Here is a 25,033-nt window from a genome sequence, read left to right on the forward strand (position 1 = left end):
AGCTATTATTTTCTAAACTACTTATGTATTAGGCAGTGCCATTGTGGATATATGTATTATCTTCATAATTCTCCATTTTGATAGTTTGAGGGATGTGCTATCACCCACATTTAATATTTGAAAAAGAGGACTCCAAGAGTTTGAATAAGTCACTTATTCAATGTGACAGTGGTGACTTTGGAGAAAAAGTTAATCTGAAACCTGGTCTATATTCCAAAATTCTCAGTCTTAACCATGTGGCTACTCTCTCTTCTTGAGGAGATGGTGCATATTTTTCTACCTTTTTGTTTTTTAGAAATTATATATACACCCAATTTTTTTCTTTCAAAAAAAGAAATATAAACTTCTTCACCAGGATTGGAATTAATATAAGCTCTGTGTAGATAGAAGACAACAAGAACAGTTTTGTTCAAAACCTAATGACTAAGTTATTTTTCCCTTGGTTTGTCCTAAAACAATCACCAAAGAGCTCTTAAAGTTCAAGGAATGCAGCTCTTAAAATGCCGGAAATAGGAATGTTTAGAGGGGATTTGTTGAAGAATAAACTTTTTACTGGCATCTTCTTAATTTGACCTTATTGTACATAATTTCGAATTAGTCAAGGAAAATTAAAAAGAGACCTACTAAAGAATGGAATACTTTACACATGTGGTTATGATCAATACTCCCATTATTAGGAAAGGTCATTTCTCATCAAGTGGTTTTGATTCACCCTTGGAGGGCAGAACACAAAAATATTGTGCTAATACTTAACATGATAGATATACAACTCCATACCCAGACATCAGAGTGTTCAGCCTATATTGGGATTCCATCTTTTTTCCTGATCAGAAACACATTATTATTTCCATTTTGAATGATGACTAAAATTGCCAGAAATGTAGTTTACTACGCAAGTTGCTGCTTGGACAATTAATATATTGTTCCAAGTTAATCTTCTGCAGAACCATTTCCCTGTCATGCTGAAAGAAATCACAAAGGGAATATATTATTTTGTTTATTCCAAAGAAATCATGAATCAAGCTTTTTTTTTTTCTTTTTTGCCTTGTAAAAGGACTTCCAATAGAAATCACTACTAGTGAGAAGTGAGGAAATGTGGTCCTTAAAACAATTCCAAATGAAAACAATGTTCAATGTTAATACTTAGGTTTTCATTCCACCCTGACAAATTGATCCCTTCATCTATATTCATTCAAAGACCCTTTCAAAAATAAATAAGTTTATTTGATTGTTTAAAATAAAAAGAATCCAGATGGCTATGGACAAAATGTGTAAATATGCAGGCATTGACCATACTTTTTATGAGAATAATTTCCTTGTATGACTTATGAAGTGATCCTGATAAAAATTCCCAGCAAATGTTTCAAAAATATCTTGAGCAATAGATCCATCACTGCATTTCTACTATGAAAACTATCATAAAAGACATCAGATATTTCTCTGTGTGTATATTCTACTAATTTTTTTGTATTTCTAATGTTTGATCATTTTCCCTTTTGTTCTTAACACATAATCACTGCATTTTCACCCTATCTGCACTTCTCAAAAGTTTCCTTTATGAGATACATCATAATCAGTTGTGGTTCATGTGGTTATTTGTTTTTGGAAAATTTCCCTTCCTTCCTCTGATAAACTCTGCAATAGATTTGAGAACATTGAGTAATGACAGAATTGGATATGGACCAAGCCCTATCCGATGTTTAAAAATTACAGTGCTGCCTATCACGCAGGATTGATTTTCTTTCCAAGGAGTATATGCAGCTGAAAACACCGTCAAAATGAAGTTACCTCCTTTCTGGACCTGTCATCCCTATGTAACCATTTCCTCGTCTTATTGACATATGTAGAAGGAATGAGATAGAAACTACTACTTGGCATTACTTTGACAACTCAGATTCATTTATCAGATACTTAATCATCTCAGTCAGTCTACCAGAACCTGAAAGAAAAAGGGAAAAATGGAAAGAACTTAGTATTTTGTTTGCAATGATGAAAAAAGAAAAGGTCTTTGGGAAATGGTGAGATCAAATACTGGGAAGGCTGGGAAAGCCAAGGCTGAGAATGAGTAGATTTGTTGTCTCTCACATAGACTTTCTCCTTGACCAAACTTTAGTTAAGGTCCTCTGACTCAGTTTCCGATAGATCTTATCCTTGGGCCTTGTGCTCAGGTGTGTATAATCCAGTTTTAGCAAGAATTTTGCTAGGTCAGTTTATCAGTAATCTCCAACCAACCTTCAACATCTGATCTGTATCTCTTCCTCATGCACTTCCACCCTTCAGATGAATTCAGGTTATGCTGACCTGTCTTCAGCCAGAATTCTGATCTGTTTAGAATGAATTCTCCCCTGCCCCCAAACCCTTGATGACTCCTTTCAGTAATTGTCTCTCCACTGATCTCTCCAACCTGTTCTTTAACTATAAATCCCCATTCCTTCTTGTATTTGGAATAAGGCCCCATGCTATCCTGAGGTCTATTTTCTTCTATTGCAATTGTTCCTGAACAATATCAGTTTTTTTTTTTTTTATCACTTTGCTATCTGATTTAACAGTGTAAAATATATTTTGAAAGGAGGTGGGATAACATATTGCAATATATATATATATTTATTTAAATATTTATTTATTTCTACAAGCACTGGGTACAGTCAGAAGCAGGGGAGGGTGAGAGAATTCACCAGAGCCAAAGCGGGTTGCAGAACAGGCAGACCTACGATATACACTGCTGTGGGGAGCAGCAGGTGGCAGGAGAGGTCTGTGTGCCATGTGGGACCCTCACAGGCAGCTGGGGATCGAACTGGCGCTGCAAAGGCTGTGGGCAGCTTCGCAGCCCAGTGCTCAACTGCTGTGCCACCAGGGGAGGCCCTGCAATAAATTTTGAAAGGAAGTGGGATAACATATTGCTATAAATGTATAAGAGTGTGAAGAATGGCGCTCCTATATTTTACAAGTGTACTCATTTCCCTCTCTCTGTTCTGTGTCATACTTTCCCATTGGTTGGTCATCGGTCCTTACGGTTTACCCTGCCACTTTACTTTCCCTTGTTCTTTGTTTGTTGCTCTTTCCAGCTTTTAAAAATACTTCCCATTCTTATGATGCAATCCTTTCCCCACTGTCTTTAAAAGAGGTAGTTAGAATTTGTCAGTTTGAACCATGTCATCATTTTCCATCTTCTAATGAGTCATAAATAGAATCAACTTTGTGATTTAAATTTTGTTAATGTATTCATCAAGGTAGTATCAGTTTATATCACTGTATAGGAGTCAGGGGAATAGTTTCACACTCCTGAGACATGAACTTAATTTGTAAAGGCACCTTTTGCCATGTATTTTTTTTTTCTTTCCTGTGACTTTTCCTGCATTTTCCCCTTGATCCAGGACCTATTCCTTTTCAGCTCGCCCATTGACTTCTTTGTTGGTCTTAGTTCAAAACACAGCTGACATCTCATTTCCAGACTCTTGCCCCACTCACTTCTCTAGATCAATTCTCTTGTGTTTTTCTTTCTTCCTCTTGGATTCAGATGCACTTCCTTTCCTGTCCTCTGCCCTCAGCAAAGGTCACTAGTTTTCCAAAAATGATTTGTGACATCCATAACGACGGTTTTCTTTTGCCAGCACCTGAAAAACATCTAAATTTTCCTTTTCCTAAACTTCATCTTGTGTCTTGTTCTGTTAATGTGTTCTGGGTCTTTCCTACATTGGGCAGACATTACCACTTAATGTTTTTAAATTCCCCTTTCAATTTGAGTCCTTAAACCTCACCCTGACCCAGGCTCATCTGCCTCCACTCATTTTTGATTCATTATTAAGAACTTTGCTTACATTTATTCTTCTCTACACAGATTTCAAGCACTGCACTCTCTGTCTTGCTCTTTTGTTCTTAAGCATGTTGACTCAGTTTTCTCTATACCCCAAACTTTTCTCAACTACAGCTTGCCTGAGGATTTTTCAAGTCTGTTTTTTGGTATCCTTAACCTTTTTGGGGATCTTCCCTGAAACATCACTCCCTTGAATTTATTTACTTCTTCAGATTCTAAATAAGTCTCTTATGTTAACAGCTAGTTCATCAGAATAACTCATGACTGTATCACAAGGCCTCTTCATCCCCAGAATAACAGTGGAAACCAAATACCCCTCTACTTGGCTATTCCAAGTGTGGTACCTTCATTAGCACAATTTATATAACCTAGGAGTTTGTTAGCTATGCAAATACTCATGATAAACCACAGATCTTCTGAATTGTGATTTGCATTTTTAACATAGATAGTATGTAGTCCTAGCAGTTTCAAAAACAACAATATAGTACAATATTTGCAAACCGGAAAATGCATCCCATTCACCTGAGTTAGCTCAAGTATTTTGTGATTTATATTCAAATCCTAGTGCCTTCAAACCTCCTAGCTTCTCTTGGGGTTCACTTCTCATTATTGTGGTCTTTATACTCTTTCTCCTTATTCAAAGTTAACAAACACTCTTATTCTCAGTGTGCATCATGGTCAAACAGATGAAATTCTTTCCATGTCATCTGTTCCATTTCCACTGTTTCATTTCCAATGCAGAATACTTTCATTAGTAAAAGTAGAATGACTATTATTTTCTCCAATTCTCTTTAAACTTTCACTGTCCTTTCATCCATTTTGGCCTGATACACCCCCACCCCCATATTCCACCCATTGGCTTATTTCCTTTCTCTTTAAATCAGTGCAAGTATTACAGTTTCTCCTCTTCATCATATGTTGCAAATCTCTATAATATTCTTGGGGAATAATTTCCCCAAGCTACACCCCATATTTCAGGGGTGTAGCTTGGGGAAATAATAGAGGCACATTGAAGAACATTAAAGGTCTTAAAAGCATTGATAAAAACTAAGGACTACTTGTTTTCACAGTGAAAGAGTGATAGTCTAATTTGAGAGTCTCAACAATTAAACATGTTTTGTAATGTAACAGCATGCAAAATAAATCTGTTAGCTGGTAGTAATTTTGGCACGTAATTAGAAGACAATATCTATAGTTGGAATAAAACTATAATACTGATACATATTTTTAAATTCAGTTAAATTACTTCACTAGATATTTTTCTATTGCTGTAAAAAAACATAATCATTGATATTTGTAGAAATAAATGTTATGGATGAAATCCAAGTCAAGAAGGTGGCATGTGAAATGAATATAAAATTTAGGAGCATGTGTTGGGCTGAGTTTGAACTTTGTATCTGTCAGTTAATGTGTGACTTGGAAACATGATAAAGTGACCTGTCCCTCTTGCTTTGCTGGCACTTTCCTTGTTTTAAAATGGAAAATTCTGCATCCTAATACTCATGATAAACCATAGATCTTCTGAATTGTGATTTGCATTTTTAACATAGATAGTATGTAGTCCTAAGCAGTTTCAGAAACAATAATAAACTACATCATTTGCAAACCAGAGAATGCATCCCATTCACCTGAGTGAGCTTCATCTGAGTCAAATCAGGATGACTGTTTATAGTAAGAAGCAACTTAGGCTTTCTAAACATCAGATCCCTTACCTGAAATACATACCTATGGGAAAGGACTGAAATCTTTCTCTCTTTACATATACCTATATTCTACCATAGTAGACTCAAAAGTTAGTTCTTTAGTAGGTTATGTGTCATGATTGTAATAGATAAATCCTGGTCATAATGGAGGAGAAAAATCTCAAACCGAGCAGCAGAATTTATGCTTTGAACCAAAATTCACTAGTATCAGGTTTCTCTAAGAACTTCTGCAGTAAAATCACATTTTTGAGTGGGGGAAAAAGGCAACCCGAATTTAGTAACAGTGAAAGGAGTCTAGGATTTGAGACAATTTGCAGTCTGGTAACCACAATTTTAGTTTTAAAAAGTAGAAAATTTTGGCATCACTGTTCAGTCCACAATTGTAGTGAGGGAAATTGATGTCATTTTCCACTGAATCTCAACAGAGGTTTATGGGAGAATGTTCTTTAAACAAAATAACAGAGACATCTCCCTGATTCATTTCCTGGTCTTACTTAGTCAAGTTTTAACAAGAGGCTTTATGAAATATTCAGACTGCTGATGCCTGTGGTAGAACTCCGTGTATCCATCACTCCTGTCCTCCAACAAGGACACAATGAAGTCCTTCTCCATGTCAGAAACTGAACCTGACATTGTGGGAATCAGGTTATCATCCCTGACCTTGAAGACATCAGTGATACAAAGACAAGGAGGGAGTCAAATATGTAACCAGATGATTAAAATATAACTGGATAAATTCTAAAAAAGAACTGTGAAAGCACCATGCAGAGAAAAATATAAAACAGCTATTTGCCAAAGGAATTAGGAAGGTTTCAGAGCTTGTGATACTTGAACAGAGTCTGAAGGGATGAGTTAGCATCCATCAAGCAGAACAGGGTCAGAAATCTATTCCCACAAAGAAAATAGTTTATCCAAGTGCAATAAGGCATGACAAAGCCCACCATCTTTGGAGAAGAGCAAGGCTGGATGAGAATTGTCAAGATCAGAAAGAGGGGCAGAAATGACTTGGGGGAGACTTTTGTAGCATATTAAGTCTTTAACCTTTTTCTTGTTGGTACTGGAAAAACATTAACATACTTTAGGGAGGGAACTGAGGAACTTGGATTCTTGTTTTCAATAAACAACTCTGTCAGAAGTGCGATGCAGTGAGAAAGACTAGAGGTAAAAGCTCAAACAGCAGTTGATTGTATTAAGAGATTGTAATTTACACAAACTAGTGGTTATTGAGAGTGGGAGGGAGTGGCAATTTTTTTAAATATGTATTTTATTTTTATGCATACAAGAACTGGAGTCTAGGCCAGAGGTGTCAGTGTGGGTGGTGGTGAGAGGAATCACCAGGGGTGGAGTGGGCAGCAGAACAGGTGGATCTACTGAAATACACTGCTGAAGGGAGCAGTGGGTGTGACAGGAGAGGTCTGCTGCATCATATGGGTTAGCTCCATGACCAGGGATAAAACTCAGACTGCAGTGGCTGGTGATAGTTTGATGGTGCTGAGATTTAAACCCCTGTGGCACCAGGGAGGCCTGGGAGTGACATTTAGACTGGACATTTTCTTTAGGACTCTTCTGATCATTGCCTGTGAGGAGGGAGTGTTATGAGGCAGATTTGTTCTGACAACAGGTTGGACTGAACTTTAAAATGGAATTTCACTAGCTTAAACTATCTCTGTAGCATGTGAAGAGCCATCAAAGAGGCAACACTTCATCATGAGAACATTTGGGGGGCCATTGTAACTTTGAAAGTCTGAAATTTAAAATAAGAATATTGCTTTCAGAGAGAGAGAGAGAAATGAGTGATCTTAACCAGCTGTTGTTTACTAAAATTCCCAGAGGAAATAAAATGATCCAGTAAGAATAGGATTTGGGTTGTCAAGGTGAATCCAGAGCAGATAAATCATATGATGACAAAGTACACTGAGAGGAATGTGCATTTGGAAGGCTGCTTTTAACTTGGAGTTAGGTCCACTCTTTCACGGAGTGTCTAAAGCTCTCCAGGACCCCAAGTAATATGCAACATTTATATTAGGTTAAATCTAAAGTCTTTGTAATTCAATAAAAGGATTGTCTCTTAGAGAATCAAGCCAACAAATAGTACTATGGAAACTGGAATGCATCAAGAGAAAAGTGTGCCTTTGGGTGCTGGCAAAGCATAAAGAACCTAGATGAAATCTTAAAGTAAACAAAAGTTGAGCAGTGAACTACAACAAATTAATAGATAAAAGTGTTGTAAGTGGAAGGGAATTACCAGAAACCCCTGTAAACTTGGCTGCACAACCATCTTAACACGCTGTAAATACTTGTAGGATGTAAAAAGCAATTATAACAAAAGTACAGCAGGCATAGGTAGACCAGTTTCAAGGCAAGTTAATGAAAGTGGACAAGAAACAACAGGTATCAGGACTTCTGAATGGCTGAAGTTGAAAGTATGAGGTTACAAGGAAAAGAATATTTCCATGTTAGTTATTTTTCATCAATTTTAGGATACCTTTATATATTTGGAACCTAGAGCATCTGGCAATTTGTTCCAATTTTGTTTTATAATGTATTTCATATAGACAACTCACTACTGTGTTACTTTTTTCATTAATAGGTAATTGTAGTTTTGTTGTAATTAGGATGTATTTATGAAGTAGACAATATCTAAAGAAAAGTACAAGAAATATAGGTGCACACTTCAGTTAATTTACACCAAACACACATTTAAGGAACCACTTTAAGATCAGCAGACTGTCACCAGAAAGCCCCCATCAAACCACTTCTAAATTACTATCCAACCTTTCCTTAAAAGTTAACCTTTTTTTTTTCTAACTTTGAATACTGTTTTGTGTATTCACTATACAAAAGGAATAATACAATGTCTATTCTTTTGTGTCTGTTTGGGAATACTATATATCTCATATTGATATGTACTACCTATATCTAATTGCTTCATTTTAATTACTGAAATTTATTCAGGATTTTTTTCCAATTTGGGGATATTATATCTGCTGTTGTTATGATTTGGATTCATATTTCCCTAGTGATAAGTGGTGGTGAATATTTTTTTATGTGTTTATCAGCCATTCCTATATCTTGTTTGGAGAACTGTCTATTCAAGTCAAATTGTTTGCTTCTTTATTGTTGAGTTCTAGGAGTTCACTGTATATTCTGGATATGAACCTTTATTATTATTTGACCTGCAAATATTTTTCCCACAAACATATTGACTTTTCACTCTATTGATAGCATTTTTCATAGTATTCTTTGATGTACACATGTTTGTAATGTTTATGAAGTTCACTTTGTCTATTTTTGCTTTTTTTCCTTGATTTTGGTGTCATTTCAAATAAATTATTATCAACTTCTTAGATTTTGCCCTATGTTATCTCCTAAGAATTTATTTTGGTTCTTGTATTTTGTGTTTGAGCTATTTCAATTAATTTTTGCAAATGGTATTAGGTAAGGGTACAACTTCATTCTTCTAGATGTGAATATAGTTTTTCCAGGGCCATTTTTTTTTTAAAGTCTATACTTTGCCTATTGAATGATGTTGGGATCTTCATCAAAAACCATATGACTATACAAACAATGATTTATTTATGGACTCCTTGTGCTATTCTGTTGGTTTACATGTCTATATGTATGCCAGTGCAACACTGTTTTGATTCCAGTATCTTTGTAGTAGGTTTTGAAACTAGAAAGTATGTCTTCCAACTTTGTTCTTTTTCAAGATTGTGTTACCTATTTGTGGTTCCTTGAAATTCGACATGCATTTTAGGATTGATTTTACTATTTCTGCAAAAAGTTGTCATGGGAATTCATTCATAAAGATAGCAATGCTTGTGTAGATCACTTTGAGAAGTATTGACATAACAATCTTCAATCTTACAATCTAAGAATATGGGTTACGTTTCCACTTATCTATGTTTTTACTTTCATTTCAGTAATATTGCATATTATTCATTTTCAAAGTGGATAGTTTTTATGATGTGAATATCAAGTTTTTCCAGGAAGATCTTTTTTTACCACTATACTTTGCCTATTGAATGCAATCTTTTAGGTAGCTCATTACTAGGTTATAGAAAGGCAACTGATTTTTCTGTGTTGACTTAGGACCCTATTAATTTTCTAAATTTATTTTGTTAGCTCAAAAATGAATCTATAAACCATTTATGGGGGACTGACATAATTGCAACATTGAGTTTTTAAATTTATGGTAATATTGTTAAGTCTATATTTCTCTAGCGTAGGTTTTCTTTTGTTCTTTTTGTCATTCCTTTTAATTCTTCACAATAATTTTTGGTTTCTTAGACAGTGTTGCTCATTTTTTTAATAGATGTGTTGTTTTTCCCAATGTATTTTTTTTTTTTTAAAGATTGTGTTATTTATTTATTTATTTATTTTATTTTATTTATTATACAAGCACTGGGTACAGTCAGAAGCGCGGGAGGGTGAGAGAATTCACCAGAGCCAGAGCAGGGAGCAGAACAGGCAGAAGGACCGAAGTACATTGCTGAGGGGAGCAGCGGGTGGCAGGAGAGGTCTGCATGCCATGTGGGACACTCCTCTGGTGGCCAGGGAGCAGCCGGGGGTCAAACCGGTGCTGCAGAGGCTGAGGGCAGCTTCGCAACCCAGCGCTCAACTGCTGCGCCACCGGGGAGGCCCCCCAATGTGTGTTTTCAGTTTGTTTTTGGAATGACAATTATAACCGATTTTTGTATATTGATGTGTACGGTGATCTTGTCAAATTAACTTAGTCATTTTGATATTTTGTATGTAGATTATTTGACATTTTTATAACACAATTATGCCCTGCAATAATGATGAGATTTTCTTTCTTTACTGTTAGTTACTATAGCTTTCACTTTTCTTACATTTCCATTGCACTTGCCAGAAACTCCTGTACAATGTTGGGAATCCTTACCTTGTCCCAACTTCAAAGGAAAGGAAGAGGGTATAGTCCTGAACCATGACAAGTAACAACAATTAATGACCAGGCAGAGAACTATGTGTCAGATTGCCAAGAGACAGGGAAAAGTGGCCACAGGGTGAAAGAAGACTTTAGGGTCATGGAAATCAACAGAAAAGTGTGTTCTGGAAAGAGGAATTTAATGATACTCAGCAGTCAAGGCTGAAAAATGTCCTGCAGCTTGTAGGTTACTGAGGTTATTTGACTCTATATTTAAAATCATTTTAGTAGTAAAGAGAAATGGAAACCACATTAAAGAGGATGAGTAAGAGGAGAGGAAATTAAAAAATAAAATATATGTGTGTGTGTATATATATATATATATATATATATATATATATAGGACAGATACTGTTTTGGAAGCTGGAGGAGAAAATAAAGTGTTTGTTTATTTCATTTTTATGGGTACAGTTAGACTATAATTTCAGATGAGTTTACCTTTTAAATTTTTTTGGAAAATCTTATCTCCATCTCCTCTTTAATCCACCTCCACAGTCATATAACATTCTCTCATACCATCATTACCACCTTTTTGTTCCAAGTTACCAACCTTTTTATAGGGAACATAGCAATAGTACACTTGTTATTGTCTCCTTATACATTTCTCCCTTCTACTAATTGATTCTCCATACAAAGTGAGCTTTTTCTTTTATAAACACAAATCATATCATCTCCAAACTTGAAATATTTTGATGGTTTCTCACTGATCTTAGCTTAAGACTAAAATTCTTTATCCAATTTAACCCCCCCATGAAATATTTCTGCTTTCTTTTCTATCTTAATTTCTTCATATTTGCCTACTTTAAAATTTAAGTGACACTGAGTATATTTGTGTTCCCTGAGCATGTCAAGTTTGTCCACCAGTTTCTAATTGTCATGTGGGATAGAATCAGGTTTGTCTTGCTGAGTAAACTTTCTTGGTTCTAACAGACTTGTCTTATAGATACTAAATGTTCAGTAAAGATTCACTGAATGAATCAGTGAGAACTCTTGTGCGTAAATGAAGTATGGGGGAAAAGGAAGACATGATAAGAAAAAGGTGAAGGGCAGAAAATAAGGAAGAAATAGGGAAGGAAAGGAAACAAAATAAATATCAATAAAGAAGCAAAAGAAAGTGAACAAAAATTACCTTTTTTTTCCCCTAGAGAAAACCTAGCCTTTAATGTGGCTGTGCTTGTACAATACTTAATGATTTAAACCTTGACAGACCTTGAAGAGTTCCTCTGGCTATTTGTTGATACACATTTCAACACATTCTGACTCCAATAACCTACGCTTGAACCTTGGAGAACTTCAGGCACTACTTCCACATGAAATAAGCTGTATTATTTCCTATATTCTCTTTGACAGCCAGGTCATTAAACTGCTGTTCATCTACCTTAATTTTCCCCACCTCAAGTTTTTTAACTGTTTCCTACTAAATCATGTGTCTCTGCCTAGGTGTTGATTCTTGCTGACATCTTTCAGAGATATAAAGGAAATGTAAATAACTAACACTTCAGGCACTACTTCCACATGAAATAAGCTGTATTATTTCCTATATTCTCTTTGACAGCCAGGTCATTAAACTGCTGTTCATCTACCTTAATTTTCCCCACCTCAAGTTTTTTAACTGTTTCCTACTAAATCATGTGTCTCTGCCTAGGTGTTGATTCTTGCTGACATCTATCAGGGATATAAAGGAAATGTAAATAACTAACACTGCTCAGTGCACAGTTAGAGCTCATTAAACTATAAGTGTTATTGTCTTGGTGTTTATTTTTGTATTTATATAATCAGAGAAATGAAGAGAAATGCATTTGATTACCTCCAATAAATTCTCCCTGAGTTGTGATTGTAGGGTTAAATTTTAATAACAACCAAGGTCTTAATAAGTGTTGAATACATTATATTAATCAAATTCCCATTTAAAGCCACACTTAACTCACTATTAAAAGTATTTAAACAGAGGGATTATGTCGAAGGGCAGTGAGTTGGATAAGAAAATTGATGTAAAATATTTTATTGTTATTTTTGTTTTAAGAGCAGCCAAAACTTATTCTAGCAGATATTCACTTTGGGTGGAGTTTGCAATGATTAACAAGTCCCATAGTGATATACATATCTTCAGTACTCAAGAGAGAAAGGCACATGCACAATGCTTTGAGGAGCAGGAGGGAGGGTATGGGTTACACACAGTGATGGCTTCATTCCTGATGAGTAACCTCATCCTGGAATCCATGCTTTTCCTAACTTGATGAGTCAACTTTAAAACAAAATCTCATTTCATTGACATTGTCAAGAGATCTGTTGTTCAGAACAATGCATAAGCTTGGGTTTCTTCTGAGACAATCAGTTTTATTTTTTTTTATTTTTTTTTATAGAGGCATGTTTTATTTATTTATTTGTTTGTTTGTTCGTTTTTTGTTTCGTTTACACATGCACTGGGTACAGTCAGAAGCACGGGAGGGTGAGAGAATTCACCAGAGCCAGAGCGGGGAGCAGAACAGGCAGAAGGACCGAAGTACACTGCTGAGGGGAGCAGCGGGCGCCAGGAGAGGTCTGCGCGCCATGTGGGACCCTCCTCTGGTGGCCGGGAGCAGCCGGGGATCGAACCGGTGCCGCAGAGGCTGCGGGCAGCTTCGCAACCCAGCGCTCAACCGCTGCGCCACCGGGAGGCCCTGTTTTATTTTCTTAAGAAGGTAAAGTTCTGAAACAAACACACACACACACACGACAGAATTTTAATTATGTTATGAACAAAATGAATTGGCAAACAATGCTGAAGTCATTCTCTTGAATTTCTGACACTATTAAATAGCACTTTACTTATGATCTGGGATCAGGATTTATGTAATGAGTGGCAGAGATGCATCCAGTGGAATCTGAGTAAGCAATACCTTAGAGAGTCACTGACAATTCTAAGTGAGAGCTTAGATCAATTTAAAATTATTCCATTGATCTAATATATGCTAAATATATTAGATAAATATATGTTAGGAGAAATCAATAAAATTAATTCTTCAAATATATACCAAGTCTAACATGGCAGAAAAACTCATGAACAAGTGCACAAATTATATAACATGTCAGTAGCTTGAGTAGTAAGAAAAAAAATAACTGAGTAAGATGAAAAGGAGGGCAGTAAGTCAATTGTGGGTGAGAGCTGATGTTTGAGAAAGAATGTGAGGGAGGCTTCCGATAAAGTAGAACAGACCTGAAGGTGGTAAGAATGTCTCTGTCAGATACCTAGAGGAGGAGCATTCCCAAGGCCAGAGAAGAACAAGTGCCAAGACTGGGAGATGTGGTAGTGCTTTATGCTTTTGGGGAAATCAGTGTGGCAGAATACAGGCTGAATATTATAGGAAATATGATTAGAGAGGTAGAAGAGAGACAGATGCTATAGCTCCTCTGGCTAACTTTTTCTCTATATAAATTGAGGATTTTGAAAGCAAAGCATGTATTTGTTGTTATTACTCTATTTGTTAAATTATTACTAACTCCTGAACATGCATACCCAACATTATAAAATTAATCTAATAAACTCACGTAACTGTCCAAAGTAGGTGTTCCTCTTTGGTTCATGATTGTTTCTTTGTGATAACTGAGATACCCAAATTTCTTCTTATGGTACCACCATCATCATCTAGGCCTGGTTGCTGTCTTCAATTAGCCAATGAAATGGGAAAGAGAGTGAAGTGATTTTTTAGCACTCATTGGAAAATGATTCTGCTGGAAGACAATTAGCTATCTCAGAAACTTGATATAATTTATATTTTAATAGACTTTGTCTAGATGTTGTGTTCAAAACAAAGAACAGAGATGGGGAAAGTTTAGGTAGAGAAAACAGAAAAAAAGATCTTGCTCTTTTAATAAGCTACTAAAGGTATGGTGGTGATTTGAGTATCTCCATGGTACCATGGTGCTATCAGTGATGTGAGTTTTGTCTATATTTTGAAAGGAAAAATTAGATGTGGGGTGTTATAAAAAAGGAATAATTAGGAATGAATCAAGAATTTGAGCTATTGAAATAATGATGTGGTCATTGACAGATATATGGTAAAATTGTGGCAGAAGCAGTTTTTATATTTAATAACTGAGAAATAAAGACCAGTAATTAAATTGTGGACATATTAAACTTAGATGCTTACAGGCATACAAGTCAGAGTGTCATATGAGAAACTGGACATGTGAATCTGGAGGTTGAAAGAGAGAGGACAAGGTAAAGCAAAAATTTGGGAGTATACATGATTTTAATGATAAAATGTGAGTGAATCTAGAAGAAAGTAAAGAAAATATCTGATGACTAAGTCTAATATTTAGAAGTTATTGCTATAAAGAAAAACTAATAAAGCAGATAAAGAAGAAATTGTCAAATAATTGAGCAAATTAAAACATTGAGAGTGAATAAATTATCTTAAAAAGTAGAAAGATTTTCTAAAATGCTGTGAATAGGTTATAAAGGGCCATAAGAATTAATGATGTGAAAAAAATTTAAGAGGAGTTTCAGTGGAGTGGTGGATGGTAGTGTTGAATAAATTGATTTAAGGAAAAATTAGAAAATAAGAATAAAATAGGACTTTTGGGAGGAGTAATACTATAAAGAGGAAACAGAACAATATGGTGTTAGCTACAAGAGGATGTGGGATTAAAGGGATTTTTAAAATGTGAAAGACTAGCATATTTGTAAGTCAAATAGAATATAACATAGAGTAGGAAAAAAATAAAGGTGTTGAAGGCAGAGATTGTGTGCTGGAAAATTGCCCTTGAGTGGGAAATACACTGAGAGGTTTGTCTTGAGTGCAAGACAGAACTTCATAATCACAACAGGAAATGCAAATAGGTAGACTGGGATATGAAGTGGTGAGAAGTTGTGGGAGTAGCCTTTTTGTTTGCTTTTTGTCTCATTGGAATAACACTCAAAGACATCAGCTAGAAATGAGAGTAAAGGAAAGTTTTGGAGGTTGGAAGAGATGTGAAAATGAATTAAGGGAGCATGATATTTTCCTTTCATCATTAAGGACACTCTTGAAGTTAGTGATGATGGATGTTTGTGTATTTTTCTTCAGCATGTTTATCCATATTGATCCTTTACTTACTGGAAAGGGAATTTAATAAAGATAGTGATATTGCCAGTCATATAAGATGAAGTAAAAAAAGGAAATTGGATTGAAAATATATACCAAGTAATGATTGTAAAGTAGATAACAGACTCTAAATGAAAAGTATAAACGTGTCAGAGGCAATGACATTCTAAAGAACAACAGCTGTCAAATGGGGTATGAGGGAAGTGGAGGTCAAAAATAGAGTGATTAAGGCCTCCCCGGTGGCGCAGCGGTTGAGCGCTGGGTTGCGAAGCTGCGCGCGGCTCTGCAGCGCCGGTTCGATCCCCGGCTGCTCCCCGGCCACCAGAGGAGGGTCCCACATGGCGCGCAGACCTCTCCTGCCGCCCGCTGCTCCCTCAGCAGTGTACTTCGGTCCTTCTGCCTGCTCTGCTCCCCACTCTGGCTCTGGTGAATTCTCTCGCCCTCCCGCGCTTCTGACTGTACCCAGTGCATGTATAAACAAAACAAACAAACAAACCAGCAAACAAATAAATAAAGCATAAAAAAAAAAAAAAATAGAGTGATTAAAATTATGATGAAGGGTGACATTTGTTGATAATTTTAGACTTTAAAGAATGACCATGAGAATAATTGGCCAGATAAGGTGAAAGGCAAAGGCCAATGGAGGACTGGATATCAGGGGACACACCAAAAAATTGGTAGGCTCATTTATGTAGCTACTGAAACAATCATGACTGAGTAGATGGTAATGTTAGAATGAGAGAGTTATGAAACACTTCAGGAAATGAATGAAATAAAAATAAACACACAGACTAATGGAATAAGATTGACAACCCAGAAGTAAACCCGCATTTATATGGACAGTTGATCTATGACAAAGGAACCAAGATATGCATTGGAGAAAGGAGTCTCTTCCACGCATGGTGCTGGGAAAATTAGACAGTCACATAAAGTAAAATGAAAGTAGACTACTCTTTAGCATCATCCATAAAAATGATCTCAACATTGATTAAAGAATTGGATATAAGACAAGAAACTATAAAAAGACAGGGGAAAACACTCCATGACACTGGATTCAGTGATGTCTTTGGGGACTAGACTCCAATAACAGGAAACAAATACAATAATAAGCACATGGGCCTACATCAAACTAAAAAGCTTCAGTACATTGAAAGAAACTATCATTAAAATGAACAATCATCCTACCAAATGGAAGAAAATATTTGCTCATTAGATATCTGGAAAAGGTTAATAGTTAAGATCTACCTGAAACTCATAGAACACAACAGAAAGAAGAACCCAATCAAAAAATGGGTAGAAGAGCTGAATGGACAGTTCTCCAAAGAAGACATATAGATGGCCGATAGGCATACGAAAAAATGTTCAACTTCCCTTATCAGCAGAGAAATGCATATCAAAACCATGAGCAAGCACTTTGTGCCTATGAGAATGGCCCATATGAAAAACTTTAGAAACAACAAATACCAGCGAGGATATGGAGAAAAAGGAATGTTAGTACTCAGTTGGGAATGTAGACAGGTACAGCCCCTTTGAAAAACAATATGAAGTTTACTCAAAATATTAAAAATAGATCTAGCATATCACCTAACAATTCCACTCCTAGGTATCTACCTGGAGAATGCAAAAACACTAATTTGAAAAGAAATAGGTCCTTCTAAGTTCTTTGAAGCGCTATTTACAATGACCAAGTTATGGAAACAACCTAAGTGTCCAAGGACAGGGGAGTGGATTAAGGGGTGGTATACATACACAGTGGAATCCTATTATCTATTAAAAGAAAAAAAGATGAACGTGTGCAATTTGTGACAACATGAATGGAACAGGAAGGAATTATGCTAAGTGAAATAAGTCAAAAGGTGAAACACAAATACAAAATGTTCCTGCTTATTTGGAATATAGAGAAGCAAGACTAAACTAAACCAAAATAACTACTGAAATATGACTGTAGAATTGAGGCTATTAGATCAGTGGGGGTTGGGAGGGCCTGTGGGTATGGGAACAAAGGAAGAGAGGTCCCAGTGGGCTATGTAGAGTAAAACCATGGATGCTTTGGCTGTGTGGTGACCTGCATCTGAGGTGTGGATCTATTCCCCTAAATAATACACAGTGTTGTAACTGTGTGTTACCTTAATAAAAATAAATAAATAAAATGAATGAAGTAACCTAGCACCAGATAGATGTGCACAAATTGGTATATTCTGTTAACACAGCATTCAAAGGAGGATGTTTTCATTGAGGAGCAAGAGTGGCCTGGAACAAGCAGTTTGTGGAAGTGAAGACAGATTAGGAATGACTGGGAGAGAAAAGAGCCAGTCTAGGACTATGAGGGACACATAATCAAGGACATAACTAAAGTCACAAAATGAAGACCATGTGTCAAAAGTAATGGATTTTGTTGATGACTGACAGTAAGTCAGTCACAAAATACAGTTTGAATGTCAACTTCAAAAATGTCTTGTGGTCTAACCTCCAACATTTTATGTTTAAACCTATACTCACTAACCATTTATCATATTCATTCACATATTCAGAGTAGGGATACCAAGTGCTCATATCTAGTCTGAATATGAAAAACACAGCATCTTGATTTTGTTCCAGTTATAGGAATTAATATTATAAATACCTTTTTTAGTTTAATTTCACTTTTCATAACTGGGCCCAAGAGCATGCATGCATAAAAGCAACACTTAATCAAACTATCCAAAGGGAAAGATGTGAAAAATCCCAGGGAATATCTACCCGGTTGGCCAAGAAAGCAAACTGAGAGAACTTTGAAGAGTTTCTACTCAACTGTCCTTACTAGCAGGAAGTTCTTAGGAGAAATACTGATTCCTGAAAACCACATCATTCCTGGAATAGTAGAGACTTTTGGACAGCATATGTGATTTTAGGAAGAAATAAATTACTCATATTTTAGAAAATCCATTATTACCTAAAGATGAATCTTTAATACAGTCATAGTGCAGGCAGGAAATGAAGTAGGTCTTGTTTTTCCAAAATTTCTTCAGGACTCAGTGAATAACAAATGGAAGCAACAGCATGACTTTAAGGGGCCTTATGTGTTGGTGCTCTTCTCTTTCCAGACTTGCATCAGTGTGTGTGTGACATTTACCACATTTCATCTCACGTGATGTGTGCCACTGTATTTGTACAGTATTATATATTTAAAGGCAGCGACTATATCATGGTCTCCTGTCTGTCTTTCACATTCTGGGAGAAAAGTAGATATTCTAGTATTGAACCAACCTGAAAAAAAAAAATAGTTCTCATTTTCCAAATTTTACTTTTTTCAATATATGAGTACCAGTAACAAGAAAAGTTTCAAAAGAAAAGTACTTAAGAAAAATTAAGTAAAAAATATTCCATGATAGTTAAGGGGGAAAATGAATATTAGGAATAGTAGATGTGTTTATGATTAGCATGCATACCACAATGTCATTCTTCTTACAGTTGCAGTCATGTGAAAAAATTTAAACTCTGGGGAGTAAGAATTTTTGAACATATGATGAATGCACTGATAACTCTTTCAGAAAAACAATTTCAACCTTAAGATATAATACACAGAAAAATTAGCTTTCTCATGGTCTAATGCTACATCATTTCAAATAAGCAACAGTCTGTGAACCCAATTGCTTAAAGCACTTGGAGTTTTACTGGGCTCACTCTTGAGATTATCAAAAAGTGGAATGTTGAAAATGTATTCTTAACACTTGGAAAAACTTCTAATACATGTCCTTTCATTATCTCTTACTTTAAAACTTCTTTCATAAAGAAGAGTCTCTCCCCAAATGACTGTCCTTTTCTATCTGAACTACCCCAAACTCTCCCTTACCTTTTGGTTTTGTTATTTTTATATATTTTTCCACTGCTTTTATTCTACCCCTGACCTTCTGTGGCATCCATTTATATTAAAGCATCTAGAGGTCTCTTGGCAAAATTGAATATTCTTTAACCAAAATAGGGAAGGAACTGGATGTGAAAACTCAAAACTTCAATATCTTAGTCTTGGCTAAACAAATTACAGTGAAATTATCTCTTGATCTGCAGGACTTTCAACTAAAACACTAGTGAGGTATATTTACATTAATCTGCTAAGTTCAAAGGCTTTTGCTAGGCCTTTGTTTTAGTTTAAGTTGGAATAAAAATGAAAACTACTTATGACTCTCATCCTATGCATGGCTTAGTTCTTTATCCAGACATTCTTTTACTTCTGCTCCCCAGAATTCCTGGATCTTAGGGAATTTCTCACATAATAGTGTGACAATACCCCCAGAAAAGAGAGAAAGAAAGGCTCTCAAGAAGAAGCTTCTACCACTAAGCTGTGTAGAAAGTTGAGGGGAAAAAGGAACTACTATTTTCCAGAAGCCCTGAAAGTGAAACAGAGCACAAATTCTCTAATTAGCAGAAGCAGATTCCAGGCAAGCAGACAGCTTTCTGTTTACTTCAGGACTAGGATGGAGACCAGCTGGCTTTCCCTCAAAGATAACAAATGCTATTTATTGCTGTGTGAAAGAAACTGTCAGATTAAGTGTACTTGCAACAAAAAAAAAAGAAAAAAAAGAAAAAACAAAAGAAAAATTGGTGTTTTCTGAAATCCTTGAAGAAAATGAGTTTGGTATAAGATGATGCTTTGTATATTAACTCTGCACTCATCATGTCCTCTCTCAAATATATAAAATGAAGATAATAGTATTTGGTCTGCCCAACCTCACAAATGTGTTGTGAGGGTCACATAAGATGATTTTTGTGAAAGCATTAGAAGTAGTAAACTAGAAGTTTCCATTTGCATTGTATATATATTTATGTATCATTCTAAACCTCATGATTATGATCACTGTTGCTACTAGATCAATTTATAAATCTGACTTTTAAGAAATAAAATTATGGCACTCAGTTCTTTCCTGCCGCCCGCTGCTCCCCTCAGGAGTGTACTTCGGTCCTTCTGCCTGCTCTGCTCCCCGCTCTGGCTCTAGTGAATTCTCTCACCCTCCCACGCTTCTGACTGTACCCAGTGCTTGTATAAATAATAAATAAACCTTTAATAATAATAAAAAAGAAATAAAATTAATAGGAAATAGGTTTGACTCCTGGGGCCTCATGGGACATGTGGAACAATTTAGGAAAAATTATTGAACAATACTTAAAAATCTCATGGGTGTAACAACTTTAAGCTTCTAAGTTGCAGCGCGCATTTACTATGCAGTGTACTGTGTCTTTGGCGTTTGTTTGTGTGATTACAGGCAAATTTCTAGGGAAAATGAACTAATGTAATGCACATAATAGCAAAAGAAAAAAAGGAGGGAAAGAAGAATCAAAACAACTGGCTGCAAAGCAAACTATCTTCATGTAAATTAAAGCAAAATGGAAACAGAAATCCCCAAAATAACAGATTATTTCTACACTCAAATGCTACCTTCGCTAATGGCTATTGGATTAAAACACAAAGAAAACCATTTACATGTAAATAAAACACTTATGGAATATTAAAAAAATGTGTTTCTATGAAGGAAATTCGCTTGGTAAACCAATACTTATTGGTAGTGGTTGATATCACCAATAACCATTCTACCCCAGACTTGACCATTGAAAGAAAACTTCTGAAATGCTCATTTTTTTTCCTGGGTGGAGGACAGTAATGGGATTTAGGTTGGGAAAGTAGTTTTACTTTGTGCGATGGAAATGTTGTTTTCAGGGAAACAAGCATCAGGAAGATGTCCCAGTCATTATGTCAGACAACATTGCCAAAATATGTCCACGGATTTCCAGCACCACATGGCTGGTGGTAAGTCCCACCACACCTTTCCCTGAAGCCACTTCATTGTACACATCAGGAAGCAGGATCCTAAGGAAGCTAATTGACTCTCCCAAAGCCACAGAGTGGCAGAACTGGTGAGCAACCTTTCCAACATGGAGCTTTTCCACTACCTCATGTTGCCTACTCTCCAATTCCCTTCAAAGTGCTAAGGTAACAACTCCAGGAAATGACAAAACAAACTTCGGACAGAAATAATCCTCTCTACAGTAGGAATGAACAAATAGTAGTGAAGAAAATTCCACCTTTTCTCCATACCCTTGTGAATTTTTTTGAAGAATTCACATTTAATATACATTGTATCTGTGATGACTAAAATAAAAATAATTTATATTGTCCTTTCCTTGTTATTCTTAAGAGAGAGTTTTGTAACACTCTACAGAATCTGCCTCCATTTTTTCACACTGAAAAAAAGACATGAAATGCTGTTCTGGACAAGTGACTCTTCTGCGGGCTCATACTTTCAATTTTTTCTGTTCCTTTTAAATATTAAGAATTCTTTCCTTTGGATTTCCTCCTTCTCACTGTTTTAGTTTTTCTCCATCTCCATCCATCTTATTTTTCAAAAATGTATTTATTTTTGCATGCAAGAACTGGGGTACAGGCCAGAGGTGTGGGGGGTAAGAGGAGTCACCAGAGGCAGAGTAAAGAACAGAACAGTCTGTTCTATTGACTGAAATACACTGCTGAGAGGAGCAGTGGGTGAGTCAGGAGAGGTCTGCTGCGCCATGTGGGTCACCTCTCTGGCCAAGGATAGAACTTGTGCTTCATTGGCTGTGGGTAGCTTCATAGTGCTGTGTCTTAACCTCTTGTGCCACCAGGGAGGTCCCTCCATCTCCATCTTATTAGACAGTGTTGATGAAATATTTCCACATTTCATATATTGCTTCTTAGGCACTAAAAACTAGCAGAAGTGTGGTGGGATAAAATAGGTTGGATCAATGGAACCACAATGCCAAAACAAAATAATTTTAATCAGTATTTACAAATGTGATTTTTCAATAAGAATAGAAGGAAAACTAGATTAAGTCATGGATAGTAGTAACAAAATGTCTGTTTTGAAAATCAGGACGATCACTTGTTTATTAATACCAAATTAAGAACTTGATCAAAGACAACATTCTTTGGGGACATTATTCACTTTTTTTCACATATTTCCTTCACTAAAGCCTTTCATCCTGTATAAATTCAGATGGGAATTACATTGAATGAAAAGTGAGTCAATGTACTACCAAGATACCGCCTCCACAAAGTGGGCCAACTTGTTCTCCTTCTTCCCCTGGGTTTGCATTTGGTGGGATTCAGCATCTCCTTTGAATGTGTTATTGTCATAGAAATATCTGTTTCTAGTTGACCTTTTGTTTTCAAGGGGAAAGATAAACATGCCACCCACTTTGGGGTCCTTGTTAGAGGCTATTCCCAAAGAATTGCACCTTCCCAGCTGCAGTCTGACACTCTCAGATGAACAGCCATCTCTCAGCCTTGTTGGCAGAGACAGGCTGCGAATGGACACCAGCTGTACTCGGGATGGAGCTTCATGAACCCTTTCCTATTAGGCCACATCCTGTCTGTCTTTTAAGAGTGAAGGAATGTTTCAGGTCAAGTAAAGAACAGTCTTATGCAATGTAACCCCTAGGATTATTCTTTCGAAAATAACAGTAAGCAGGTCACCTGAGGTGAAGGATTGGAAAGATCGTATGATTCCCAACTGAACATAATGGAAATATGCTACAAGGTATAGATTGGTAATGCTTAGAGGGAGGAAAATTCTAATTTTTGCAGATCCCATGTACTATAATTCATGTTTACATTTTGGAAGATACATTAGGCATTTAGACTTAGAATCTGGACCAAATCACAGCAGCACTACATATAGCATATTGTGAGTCTTTGTGTGGAGTCTATAAAAAGAGCCGCCTCTGGGGAGTTGTCACTGGTTCCCTTTGTGTAATGATCTACAAACATCACCGAGGGATCCTGCTTAGTTATCTCTGCATACTTGGTGTCTTATCTTAGATGCTCCAGAAACATCGCAAGCTTAACTGAGAGCTCTTGAGTTCTTCTGAGGATCTGTTTCCCTCTATACCCTCCACTATTTCAGTAAAATGGAAGGCAGATGCACTCAGTCATTTAAGTCAAAATTGTTTAAGTCAAAATCTAGAGTCTGCCTCTTCCCCTTGTGAACCACAGCTCATTTGTCACATATAAACTGCCAGATGTCCATCAACCTCCAAACTGCTTCTGGGATGTACGATCTTCCCAGTTTCCACTACCACCCCCAATCCAAGCCACCATTCAAGCAATTGATATGTTCCGTAATGTACTCCATTTTGCACAAAGCAACCAAAACATTTTTTTTAAATAAATTTTATTTTTATATTCCCCATACAATTGCAGCCCCCTTATTTTGACCCCAATCCCTCCCCTCCCACCCCCCATAGAGTGTCTCTGGTTCATAGTTGTTTGTTGATTTTGATTTTCACTTTCTTATAGTTATTCATTTTCCTGGTCCCTTATTTAAGTTTTCTAGATTCCTGCTATGAGTGAGACCATCCGGTATTTTTCTTTTTCTTTCTGGCTTATTTCGCTGAGCATGATCCCTTCCAGCGCCATCCATGTTGCTGCAAATTGCATGTGTTTATCTTTTTTGAATGCTGAGTAATATTCCATGGTGTATATGTACCACATCTTGATCCAGTCATCTATTTTTGGGCATTTGGGTTGTTTCCAAAGCTTAGCTATTGTAAACAGTGCTGCTATAAACATAGGGGTGCAGGTGCTCTTTGGAATTGATGTTTCTGTGTCCTTTGGGTAAATACCTAGGAGTGGAATTGCTGGATCCTATGGAAGCTCTATGTTTAGTAGGTCCAGAAATCTCCACACAGCTCTCCATAGTGGTTGGACCAGTTTGCACTCCCACCAACAGTGCAGGAGAGTTCCTTTTTCTCCACACCCTCGCCAACATTTGTTGTTGCTAGTTTTTTTAATATGTGCCATTCTCACTGGTGTCAGATGGTATCTCATGGTAGTTTTGATTTGCATTTCCCTGATTACAAGTGATGTTGAACATTTTTTTCATATGCCTGTTGGCCATTTGCATTTCTTCTTCAGAGAAGTTTCTTCTTAGCTATTCTGCCCATTTTTTGACAGGATTATTTCAAAACATTCTTTTATAAAACTAATCAGACTAGGTCATTTACCCTTTTTTACATGGCTTCCAAATTTTCTTGTAGTTAAAATCAACCTCTTTATCATGGCCAAAAAGGTCATGCATGGTGCGACCTCTGCCTACCATTATACCTTCCATCTTCGTCTACCTTTCCCCCCCACCACACTCTCTCAAACATACCTCACTTTTTTCTGATTAGAGTTTAATATATACTGATCCTCTGCCTGAACTATTCTTTCCCTAAAACTTCACATTTACATACAACTTAACTTTTTTAGGCACTGTGCTCAAATAGCACCTTCCCTAGTAGCCTGCTTTATGATGAAGATAAACTCAAACTAATTACATCTACTACAACACTTAAAGAAAACCCTCTCTTCATGACATTTTATGTCACCCAGTTTATTTCCTCTCTAAAAATTATTACAATCTAATATTTTTTTCCTGTTTTTTGACTGTCTTTTTCTGCTAGGAGGTAAGCACATTTACTCTCCCTAGATCATCACTTGGCACCATGGTGA

This window comes from Talpa occidentalis, unplaced genomic scaffold (assembly GCF_014898055.3).
Source record: "Talpa occidentalis isolate TD23 unplaced genomic scaffold, MPIMG_talOcc4v2.1 talOcc4.16, whole genome shotgun sequence".
NCBI lineage: Eukaryota > Metazoa > Chordata > Mammalia > Eulipotyphla > Talpidae > Talpa > Talpa occidentalis.